The following is a 12,500-nucleotide window of genomic DNA, read 5'->3' on the forward strand; positions in this document are numbered from 1 at the left end:
CAGAAACATCTGTGTGCCACAGCCTGTTACACAATTTGACTATCACAGCGGTGCCAAAGTAGTCTGGGAGACCCGGCCATAAACACCGGCTTTACTGTTATGTCTTCTAAAATTGTCTAGCTGAAGGGGAAACTGGGCCGGGGAAAGAATGTTTAAGAAAGCATTTTCAAATCTCCTTCCGTCTGGGGTCAGGGAATTCGTTTGTGTTGTCGGGTCTTTTTGGCCATAAGGACTCTGCGCTGGCTCGGGGAATCGATCGGGGGTAGGGGGGAGGCCTTGAATATCAAACCCCAGATCTCTAAACAAGAGGCTGTGCGCTCACCGTGTAAATATCTTGGAACTTTGCAGTTCTTGTTGTGTTGGAGGAGAATAACTCACAGTAACGAGGTTGAAACATCACAGTGCAGAGATGTGGACTGAAAGTGACGACGTCCTCGGCCCTTATCAAGTCCTGGACATTAAGTCCTGGACATCAAGTCCTGGACATCAAGTCCTGGACATCAAGGCCTGGACCATTATCAAGTCGCAAGTAAGCAAAAATCGTCACTATTATTTCATTTCATATTCGGAATTGGGTTTCTGTTTTCTTTACATATTTAATACTAATACGTTTATAGATATCTTTAATCTATACATCTAAATGTCTATATATTATATCCCTTAATAAACACAATATCAATATCGTATATATATATATATATATATATATATATATATATATATATATATATATATATATATATATATATATATATATATATATATATATATATCTTTAAATCCATTCGTCCAAATATCTATACATTATATATTCCTTTATAATCACATTATCAGTACTGAAAATAAAGAAATGACGACGTTTCGGTCCCTTCTGGACAATTATCTAGTCGCTTAACAAACGTTATCAAGACATTTTGGTCCAGGACGGTCCGAAACGTCTCATTACTTCCTTGATTTTCTGATGAGTGGGTTGAGTGGCGCTCAGATCTGTCCCTAAAGTTCATGTTATTTTATTTACTCGAGCCCCCGGCACGCAGCTCTGCCCTCAGAACACGCGTTCAGCACGAAGGGACCTAAAATTTCATCTACACGGACTTCATACGGGTCGGCAGGAGAGCTGAACGATTTCCCTTAACATGGGGCAATGATACCAACCCCCACTCGCCTATGACAGACCCTCCATACAGACCAGTCACTGTGCATAGTTTAATAAGGCTAGCCCCCAAGACTCGGGCCTCCAACCTTTGATCAACACAGACATATAAATTTATAAATTCTAGGAGAGGGTATATCCCATCACATTTACCAGCACCCAGATCATTGGTTAAGAATCTACACTTGTATATTTGTGAAATTTATGTAAGGAATTTACACCAAGTCTTTCGCACTCTCCTGAGTGCTTTGTCAAGGTCTGAGTGTGTGATTAGGACGAGACTTACATCTCAACGTCTAATCCATCCCTAATCTAAGATGGATTGTCGTCTAATCTAAGATTTACATCTCAACCCAGGTCATTATTGCCCTCCTTCCCCCACCTACTCCTCTCTCTCCCAATCTCTCCCTCACTCATATCTCTTCTCTGTTGCCCTTTTCTTTACATCTCCCTTCTTTAACTTTCTCTTCAAATTTCCCCTTTCTCCCCTCTCCTCTTCTCTTCCCCCTCTCCTTCCCTCTCTACCTTCTCTCTCCCAGTCTCCCCCTTCTCTTCCCCTTTTCACTCTTTCTCCCAATTTCCCATTCTCTCACACATCTCACAACCCCCCCCCCCCGTTCTTCTCCCCTCTCCATCTGTCTCCCTCTCCTTCCTTCGCTTCTAACATTTCCCCTCTTCCCCTTTCATCTTTCACTCACCTTGTCCCCAATGATGAAAATGGTTCATCGTTTTCCAGTGAATATATGGTACTCGCCCAGGCGCCTTTTAACATAGATGTATATGTATATATGTATATATATATATATATATATATATATATATATATATATATATATATATATATATATATGTGTGTGTGTGTGTGTGTGTGTGTGTGTGTGTGTGTGTGTGTGTGTGTGTGGGTGTGGGTGTGAGTGTGTGTGTGTACTCACCTATTTGTGCTTGCGGGGGTTAAGCTTTGGCTCTTTGGTCCCGCCTCTCAACTGTTTGAGTGTGTGTGTGTGTATTCATCTAGTTGTATTCACCTAGTTGTGTTTGCGGGGGTTGAGCTTTACTAACTACACTAACTACTTTTTTTTTTTTTTTTTTTTTTTTTCCCACACCACACACACACACCCCAGGAAGCAGCCCGTGACAGCTGACTAACTCCCAGGTACCTATTTACTGCTAGGTAACAGGGGCATTCAGGATGAAAGAAACTTTGCCCATTTGTTTCTGCCTCGTGCGGGAATCGAACCCGCGCCACAGAATTACGAATCCTGCGCGCTATCCACCAGGCTACGAGGCCCCTAAAAAGGTGGTGTGTGTGTGTGTGTGTGTGTGTGTGTGTGTGTGTGTGTGTGTGTGTGTGTTTAGGTTAGACCAACGTTTTAAAAGCGTTGCAATCACCTTATGTGGTAAATTGTTCAATAAATCACTGCACTATATGTCTAACAGATATCTATAACCCTATCAATAAAGGACAGAAAAAAATGTACATATGTTGGTTAGCATTGTAAATGTATGGCCACGTCTGTGGTAGAGAAATGACGATTTGCTTGAAGGGGAGATCACTATTAATCCCGACCTCTTAATAGGACCAATAAAGGCTACCCCGACCAGCCTATGTTCATTCCGTACCCCAGATGATTCACCCTGCAAAGTTGAGTAATATAGATGAGTAATGTAGTCCCAAAAACAAAAAGGCATTTGCAAGTTCGTCTTGTATTGGCATAATATTTTCTCAATAATTTACTCGCTACTCAATTATAATACCGAGATTTAGCTCGGTATTACAATTATCGTGCAACAAATTATTTATTCACTATTGATAATTATTAATAATGTATTAGGTTATTAAAAATGTACTTATTTATTTTGAAATTAATGAGACAATCATTCGGGTAATATATTACTGCCTCGTAATAAGCTAATCACTAATTCATCTGCCTCTGTCGTCATTGACACGTCAATTAATGCATTATTTAAATTATAAATTAATAAAATGCGCTAAAGTCTCTAATATATATATATATATATATATATATATATATATATATATATATATATATATATATATATATATATATATATATATATATATATATATATGTAGATATATATATATATATATATATATATATATATATATATATATATATATATATATATATATATATATATATATATGCGAACAAACTTGAATGGCCCAAAGCCAAATATGCAACTGAAAACTCCACACCCCAGAAGGATTCGAACCCAGACAGCCAGTAGCACTATGCACCTTGGCATACCTGGTACCTCAGCCACTAGACCACACGACTGAACAAAACTCTTGGTAGTCGTGAGACTATTTATCCAAGATCCGACAGCGCTCGGTGGTCAACCTAGGCATAGATATGTCATCGAATCACCTCACTAGGTGGGGCCACGTGTGTGGTCTAGTGGTTAAAGTACCAGGTACGGCAAGATGCATAGTACTCCTGGCTGTCTGGGTTCGAATCCTTCTGGGGTGTGGAGTTTTCACCTGATGACCGGGGTCATCGTCTGTAAGGCTGTTAACCTGTAGTAGGGTGCTATACGTTATCGACTCACAAGCGAGGCTCCCGGGTTCGATCCCCATATGGGGGACAGAAATGACTGAGCACGTTCTTTCCACCTCATGCCTCCGTTCAACTGGCAGTAAATTGGTGGGCAGGAGTTAGGCAACTGTTGTGGCCGGCATCGTGTGGGTCAGTAATCTGACCTTGTGGGAAAACCTCGACGAATAAGCGAATATGTATTAGCGTATCATCGTGTTCCCCACAACGGTAATTATATTGCTTCTTCCCTTTCTTATTCCTGCCCTGTCTCCTCCTTTCATTCCCATTCCCCCTTCCCCTTTATCATCCGTTGTTTGATATCAGAATAATTTCCTCTTCTGTCATTTAATCTATTTCCTCTATGATCGGATCCTTCTCTATTTCCCTCCATTTCACCCTTTGTATCTCCCCCTTTCGTGTTATTAATGTATTTTCCTGTTTGTTCTCCCTTCAGTTATTCTGTTATCTATCATTGGTTATAATTATTATTTTGCCTTTCGTCTCATAAAATTGTCCGTGTATAGCTAGGGATTTTTTTCTTCTCTCTTGTTTCTCCTTTCTTCATCTTGTCTTTATTGCATTTTTGTCTATTTTCCTCATCTGCATATTGCCAGTTAACTTACACCAGGTTGATTAGGAACGGTACAATGTAGATGGGAGATACGAACTGCTATCGTGCAACAGCTCATCTGAAACCTGTCCCTAGAAACTCGTTGATTTGATGAATAATCGTTAGTTTTAATGATGAATATACCTTAATGCTACATTATCTCCTCAGGTTAGTTAGTGGGTGACGGTGGAGCGGTGAGCGAGAGCCTTCATATAGTCGCTGGGAGGAATGTCACGCGTATTTGTGTTGTGTGAATATGTTCCAAGTTTGTGTAGTTGATGTTCTGTTCTCACTACCTTCATGTTCTCCCTACCTTCATGTTCTCGCTACCTTCATGTTCTCGCTACCTTCATGTTCTCTCTACCTTCATGTTCTCATTACCTTCATGTTCTCGCTACCTTCATGTTCTCGCTACCTTCATGTTCTCGCTACCTTCATGTTCTCACTATCTTCATGTTCTCGCTACCTTCATGTTCTCGCTACCTTCATGTTTCTTCCTCTTAATGTAGGGCTTCACATGTCAGAATCATGTTCCAAGATCATGTCGTTTACAACATGTTCCAACATCATGTCGTGAACAACATGTTCCAACATCATGTCGTGAACATCATGCAAGAATAATGAATGTTCTCTGCTCTCCTGGCAATAAATAATACTATTGTTATAAATCACTGACATATACAGTTCAAAATCTAAATCTAGATTTTATAATATACAGCCTATAATTATAACGAATACATATTGTAATAACGAATTTCTTTTGGATATATATTGTACTGTAATTTTTGGTAAACTAACTCGATTATTAATTTATAAACCTATATGATTACAAAATTTTGAATTTGTGAAATAATCTGATTTTATGGTTGTATTACGTTGATAATTTTGTTCGCATGGAGAAAGAAATGAGGATAACGTGATGTATCACTAATATAACACGCTATTGTGATATCTTTTTTCCTTTGAAGTGAAACGTTTTGGGCTAGAAGTCCTATACCACTGCCGGAGTGTAATGGGGAGGGGCAAATGTGTGAAACCTTGACTTTGATTTCATTGAAAGACTCAGGACCCCTAGAAGATTCAGTTGAAGCTCACGTTGCATTGCTTTAGAGCATGTCGTGGAGCCAGTGGTTTAAGGTGTGTGCTTGGGAGCACCCAGTGTACAGGTTCGAATCCTTTTCATGGCTCCTATTGATTTTCTCAATATTGTTCTTGTCATAACAATTTGTTTTTACACTATTATTTATAATTATTCCCAAAGGTAATTTGAAATCAGTTTTTATTTAAATATATATCAATGTTAAAATATAGCATAATCTGCTAAATATAATAAGTGTTTATAATTAATACGTACATAAGTGCATTATTTATGTACATCTTATAATTAATACGTGCAGTAGTGCATTATTAATTTGTTTTCGTGTATATGTGTTTGTTATTAATTAACGTGCATATTATTTTATGTATTAAATTTGTACATTTTGAAAATTTTAGAAAATTTCTAAGGAGTTGTGAGAAATAAATTGTCGAAGTATTTATAGGCCTATGGAATTACAACATCAATAATTTCATCAAAACTTATAGTCGATTTTGTAATGTTTATGTTGATGTTAAAGTTGCTATTGATATCCTTAAGCAAAAATATTGCAAATATCGTAGTTATTCAGTATATATCTATGATGTTTACCTGCTGTACTCTTATTACGACTTTCTCGTTGATAAATAGTATACTGTAAGTTTGTGTAAACTAACTTTCTTATCTTTAAACTCAATAACTTATCAATTAAATTCAAATTGCAAAACTAAATTCATAAATGGTTGCACATTGATAATTGAGTTTAATTTTGAGTAATGTCTTAATTTACTTTGTCCTTGATTTATAAATATGTACAAAAAAATGTTTTTTCCTTACAATGCATAGTAAAGTAACTTTTGAACAAGTAATTTTCTCGTTCTGTAAATTTTCACAAGTACCAGTCTCACCGATTATAATAATTGAAGCTTACAATATTCCATGTCTTTCTCTAACTTCAGCACTAATACGGCATCATTGTGATTGTAGAACTACAAACTTTAGTAATCTCGAAAGACATTAACCGGTTGATTGCCACTTTTTTCGAACATCAACAAATAGTAGAGGATAACACCCTTTTGATCTCCAGGAACTTGTTGAGTATTGACACGTTCTTCAAGTTGAAACAACGGAAGATGATATCCCTTTCCGAACACCAGCAACTGAGAGATGATAGCACCTTTTCTAATATCAACAGCCGGGAGAGTATGATACAGTTTTCGAACTCCGACAACTGGTAAATGATAAACCCATTTTTTTTTTTAACATCACCAAATGGTAGAGGATAATACCCTTTCCAACTCCTCCATCTGGTAGATGATCCTGTAAGGTGGAACACTGAAACTCAACACTGATATGGGTGAGACGAACATATTAACACAAGGGGGGCGGAATACAACTGTGATCAATAGGTAGCCAAAACTTAAGACATAAAATATCTTAGATATAAAATTTTTGAAGCGATGAATCTCAAATGAACGGATAAATACTAGTGGAAGTTGAAGAAATATCAGTGAATAAACACCAAATTTTATCGCAAAACTTGCGCTAGAATGAAAAATAATTTGCAAAGTTTATATACTTTACGATTAAGAAAAAAAAGACATTTCTCGCAAAACATTTATGAAGATATTTTGACGATTTTTGGAATAGCATTTTAAAGCTGTTCTCGGTACAGGCGTCAGATTCTTCTTCACTGGTATGTGTCGAGTGCTGAGAGTTCGTGACACGAACGACACCATGTGGCGTTGATGTATGACACAGCTGATGCGTGTAATATACTGACCCACCTGCTCTCTGAGCGTGTCACGCACTCACGCACTCACCCACTCACGCATTCGCCCACTCACCCACTCACTCACTGTCAAGCACTGTGAGGTTGACAGTGGAAGGGAAGAGTTTACCTCGCTAAAGGTAAACTGTTGATGGCTCCCGACACGATGTTAACTGACAGTATTGAGATTTTTAGAGCCATGCAACTGTGATGGTGTGTCATGTCACTGGTTGACAACGCTGATGTTGTGTCATGTCACTGGATGACAACGCTGATGTTGTGTCATGTCACTGGATGACAACGCTGATGTTGTGTCATGTCACTGGATGACAACGCTGATGTTGTGTCATGTCACTGGATGACAACGCTGATGTTGTGTCATGTCACTGGATGACAACGCTGATGTTGTGTCATGTCACTGGTTGACAACGCTGATGGTGTGTCATGTCACTGGTTGACAACGCTGATGGTGTGTCATGTCACTGGATGACAACGCTGATGGTGTGTCATGTCACTGGATGACAGCGCTGATGGTGTGTCATGTCACTGGATGACAACGCTGATGGTGTGTCATGTCACTGGATGACAACGCTGATGGTGTGTCATGTCACTGGTTGACAACGCTGATGGTGTGTCATGTCACTGGTTGACAACGCTGATGGTGTGTCATGTCACTGGTTGACAACGCTGATGGTGTGTCATGTCACTGGTTGACAACGCTGATGGTGTGTCATGTCACTGGATGACAACGCTGATGGTGTGTCATGTCACTGGATGACAACGCTGATGGTGTGTCATGTCACTGGATGACAACGCTGATGGTGTGTCATGTCACTGGATGACAACGCTGATGGTGTGTCATGTCACTGGATGACAACGCTGATGGTGTGTCATGTCACTGGTTGACAACGCTGATGGTGTGTCATGTCACTGGTTGACAACGCTGATGGTGTGTCATGTCACTGGTTGACAACGCTGATGGTGTGTCATGTCACTGGTTGACAACGCTGATGGTGTGTCATGTCACTGGTTGACAACGCTGATGGTGTGTCATGTCACTGGATGACAACGCTGATGGTGTGTAATGTCACTGGTTGACAACGCTGATGGTGTGTCATGTCACTGGATGACAACACTGATGGTGTGTCATGTCACTGGATGACAACGCTGATGGTGTGTCATGTCACTGGATGACAACGCTGATGGTGTGTCATGTCACTGGATGACAACACTGATGGTGTGTCATGTCACTGGATGACAACACTGATGGTGTGTCATGTCACTGGATGACAACGCTGATGGTGTGTCATGTCACTGGATGACAACACTGATGGTGTGTCATGTCACTGGTTGACAACACTGATGGTGTGTCATGTCACTGGTTGACAACACTGATGGTGTGTCATGTCACTGGATGACAACACTGATGGTGTGACATGTCACTGGATGACAACGCTGATGGTGTGTCATGTCACTGGATGACAACGCTGATGGTGTGTCATGTCACTGGATGACAACACTGATGGTGTGTCATGTCACTGGATGACAACACTGATGGTGTGACATGTCACTGGATGACAACGCTGATGGTGTGTCATGTCACTGGATGACAACGCTGATGGTGTGTCATGTCACTGGATGACAACACTGATGGTGTGTCATGTCACTGGATGACAACACTGATGGTGTGTCATGTCACTAGATGACAACAAAGGATTAGTGACAGAATGTTACGTGATTAGTGACGTCAGTAACGTTCACAGAGTCGTCGACCAGCCCCTCAGTGTCCCTTCACCCTAAACACTACTCCAAACTCTCCCCTTCACCCTAAACACTACCCCACCCTCTCCCCCTTCCCCCTAAACACTACTCCACCCTCTCCCCCTTCCCCCTAAACACTACTCCAAACTCTACCCTTCCCCCTAAACACTACTCCACTCTCCCCTTCACCCTAAACACTACTCCACCCTCTTCCCTTGACCCTAAACACTACTCCACCCTCTCTCCTTCACCCTAAATACTTCCCCACCCTCTACCCTTCACCCCTAAACACTACTCCAAACTCTCCCCTTCACCCTAAACACTACCCCACCCTCTCCCCCTTCCCCCTAAACACTACTCCAAACTCTACCCTTCACCCTAAACACTACTCCACCCTCTCCCCCTTCCCCCTAAACACTACTCCAAACTCTACCCTTCACCCTAAACACTACTCCACCCTCTCCGCCTTCCCCCTAAACACTACTCCACCCTCTCCGCCTTCCCCCTAAACACTACTCCACCCTCTCCCCCTTCCCCCTAAACACTAATCCACTCTCCCCTTCACCCTAAACACTACTCCACCCTCTTCCCTTGACTCTAAACACTACTCCAAACTCTCTCCTTCACGCTAAACACTACTCCACTCTCCCCTTCACCCTAAACACTACCTCACCTACTCTCCTCCTGTGATTCTATCTCCATATCCAATTTCATTCTGATGTCATTTTATCTCCCCTCTTGCTATTCACCATCTATCTATCCCTTCCACTCCCTTGGAACGTCAACTATCCGTGGTGGAGGAAGCTGGTGTTGAGACTATCCTAAGGGCAGCTGAGCTAGGGATGCGGAGGCTTCGTGTGGCGAGAGGATAGAAGATAGACTAAGAGCCTTCCATTCTCATTAGATGAATTAAACGGTCTTGCAGTCTTTTTCTCTCAGTTCGATATTTCCTATTGAATAGTTGAGCCATTATTGGAAATTCAACTCCATGGAAGGATGTGTGATTATGCCTTGTCCATCCAGCACTGGGTTATTTATTGTCAGTCTGTCTCTACCTTTTATCCTCATCTATCTTTATTGACTTGTTCCTTTGTTTTCTCGCCCATTTTTGTCATTGTTGTATCCAATCTTATCCTCCATCCCGCTCACTCCCCTCCGTCCTCGTGAGGGATGACAACTTCCCACGAATGCCGTACCGGTCCTTCTAACCAGGAAGGCATAATCCCACAAGCAGTGGGATTAATCTCTTGTTAACCGAGCTATACTCTACGGTGCAATTTAGCACAAAGTGTACCAGGAATGTATACTCTTGGGGGGGGGGGATGTTATACTTCGCTCTGGTGAGATAATGGATAGTCCTTGTGTGGCCGCAGTGTTTAGGATGGTACAACCCTTATAGACTCCTACCTTAGGGATCAATTTAACCTTATGTAGAATGATTAAGGCCCGATTGACGTACCTATTGGCCTTCTCCTGACAATCTTGTGAGTGGCTCACGGAAAACAATAATTAAAACCCGCTTTAAGAAAGAGAAACAGGTTAAAACATTAATCTGTTGCTGTATTAAAGAGATATCATCACAATTTGTCAGTTCCTAATGAAAGCGAAGGATGATAAGCGGTAGTGATAAATTTTGCTACAATTTAGGAAATGATTAGCGAAAAAACGTGTGTGTGTGTGTGTGTGTGTGTGTGTGTGTGTGTGTGTGTGTGTGTGTGTGTGTGTGTGTGTGTGTGTGTGTGTGTGTGTATGTGTGGTCTTACCTTCACATGGACAAGCGAGGGTCTTGGTAAGCAACTTACAAGTACCACCCGTTCGTTATCCAAGTTTCATGTAGTTATACTCTGACAAGTTTCAGTCCTCAGCACATCAAAAAAATGTGCTTTGTTTTTATCTTTAATTATGTGTCACTTGAGGAATGTTTAACCTAAACTTTCCAATGTAAGAGAATATAAGTATCCAGTCAGTCGCGCACAAGAAAAACATTCATTCATGTATACATATATATATGTACATATATATATATACTTTTTTTTGTAACTTTCTACTTCGTGAACACGGCTCGGATGCCCTAATCAAGCCTCTCCCGAGAGAATGGCAGCAGTAGGCTACTGCGGTCCCCGAGAACGAAACACATGACACGTCCGGACTCACCGACAACCCGTGGGTAACTGAGTGGTGGCGGAGTGAGCCGGCCAGGCGGGCCGGGTCCTCATCCCTCTCCCCCTCCTTCCGTAACTCCCGACGAAGTACGCGACGGCGCATGCGCACTCTGACGGACACTTGATTGCCTCAGATAAGAAGGCAGGACACATATCACACACAAAAGGACACATAAACGCCTCGGAAACATCTGGTGACAGACCAGCAACAAAGGGTGGAAATACATATATGTATACATAGTTTGTTATTTATAAAAGTACAAGACTTTCTCTGGATTTGTGTTCTTCACTTGGGAAGGAAGATGAAAAATTTCCAAAGTTCATGTTATAACTTAATTGGTCTTGACGAGCGTCGCAAAAAAGAGGATGTGTTTCACTGAAGCTCTCATCAACATCTTCAGGGGCAGGAGTGTGTATACAACTTAACAGGTGTGTGATTATATGTTCCATGTAAGACGAGGTGAGGTGCTACCCAGTCGCACGCAGGAGAATCTTGTCTTGAAGTCTCTAAGAGTGTTACATCCAGGAAAGTCAGCTTACCTTCACGCACCATCTCGTAAGCACACAAGGGCGGTCAGAAGCTTCCTTAAAAGCAATAGCAAGCTTAAATGGCTGTGAGAGTTTGCCACGGTAATTTAGCAGACGCGGGGGATCCGACACCACGGCTTCTGCGGTCCAGGGGATCCCATTCCTACTGATAATCTTGTTGAAACTAAATCTTCTTTCCGCCGTGGTAAAATTCTCCAATTGTGCGAGAAAGTTAAATTCTGAAATGATCATTATATTTAGTCCGCAATAATCGGAATGTTTGGTTATAACGTTACTATTCTTACTGCGTTAAGACAACAGGGAGATTGCGTACATAAGTTAATATATCCAGCTAACCATTATGCTGCCATACATTTAAAACTGTAATTATTATTTGTAAATATATCGCAGCATAACGCATTTTAAAAACCCTTGTGGAGGAATTGTCACTCAAATTTCCTTTCTGAGGATTCTTGATGAGATATGACTGGTGCTGTTACAGTGGAGAGCCAGGGAGGTTCCCGTCGCCTCCCACAGCACCGTCAACCACCCCCCCTTCAGGCGCTCCTCTCACAGTTACAACGTTTATAACTCATCTTTTGTCCGTGAGCATATTTAATAAGATTAGAACATCTATTTTGGTTTCTGGAAATTGGATTAATAACGTGAGGTGGGCGAGGCTCCGCTTAGGTCATAATAGTTGTTAAACATCTCTACAGTACTCTAATTATTTTTTTATTAAGAATCATTATATTCCTTGAATAATGAATTATAATATATAATTATATAAACTCAAATAATTCTCATCAAATACAACATAATTTATGAGTACAGTCAGCGATTGTAGGCATTGTAATATGATAAAAACTTAAGATTATT

The 12,500-nt window shown here is 40.9% G+C and overlaps 1 protein-coding gene across 1 annotated transcript in view; it reads right to left on the reverse strand.

Moving 5' to 3' along the window:
• LOC123748840 (nephrin) overlaps positions 1–11,083 on the reverse strand; it is a 224,492-nt gene extending 213,409 nt beyond the window's left edge. Inside the window, exon 1 of the mRNA XM_069332432.1 lies at positions 10,695–11,083. The gene's annotated coding sequence lies outside the window, so the exon portion shown is untranslated. The remainder of the gene's footprint in view (positions 1–10,694) is intronic.
• Between the last annotated feature and the right edge of the window lie 1,417 nt (positions 11,084–12,500).

This window comes from Procambarus clarkii, chromosome 27 (assembly GCF_040958095.1).
Source record: "Procambarus clarkii isolate CNS0578487 chromosome 27, FALCON_Pclarkii_2.0, whole genome shotgun sequence".
Taxonomy (NCBI): domain Eukaryota; kingdom Metazoa; phylum Arthropoda; class Malacostraca; order Decapoda; family Cambaridae; genus Procambarus; species Procambarus clarkii.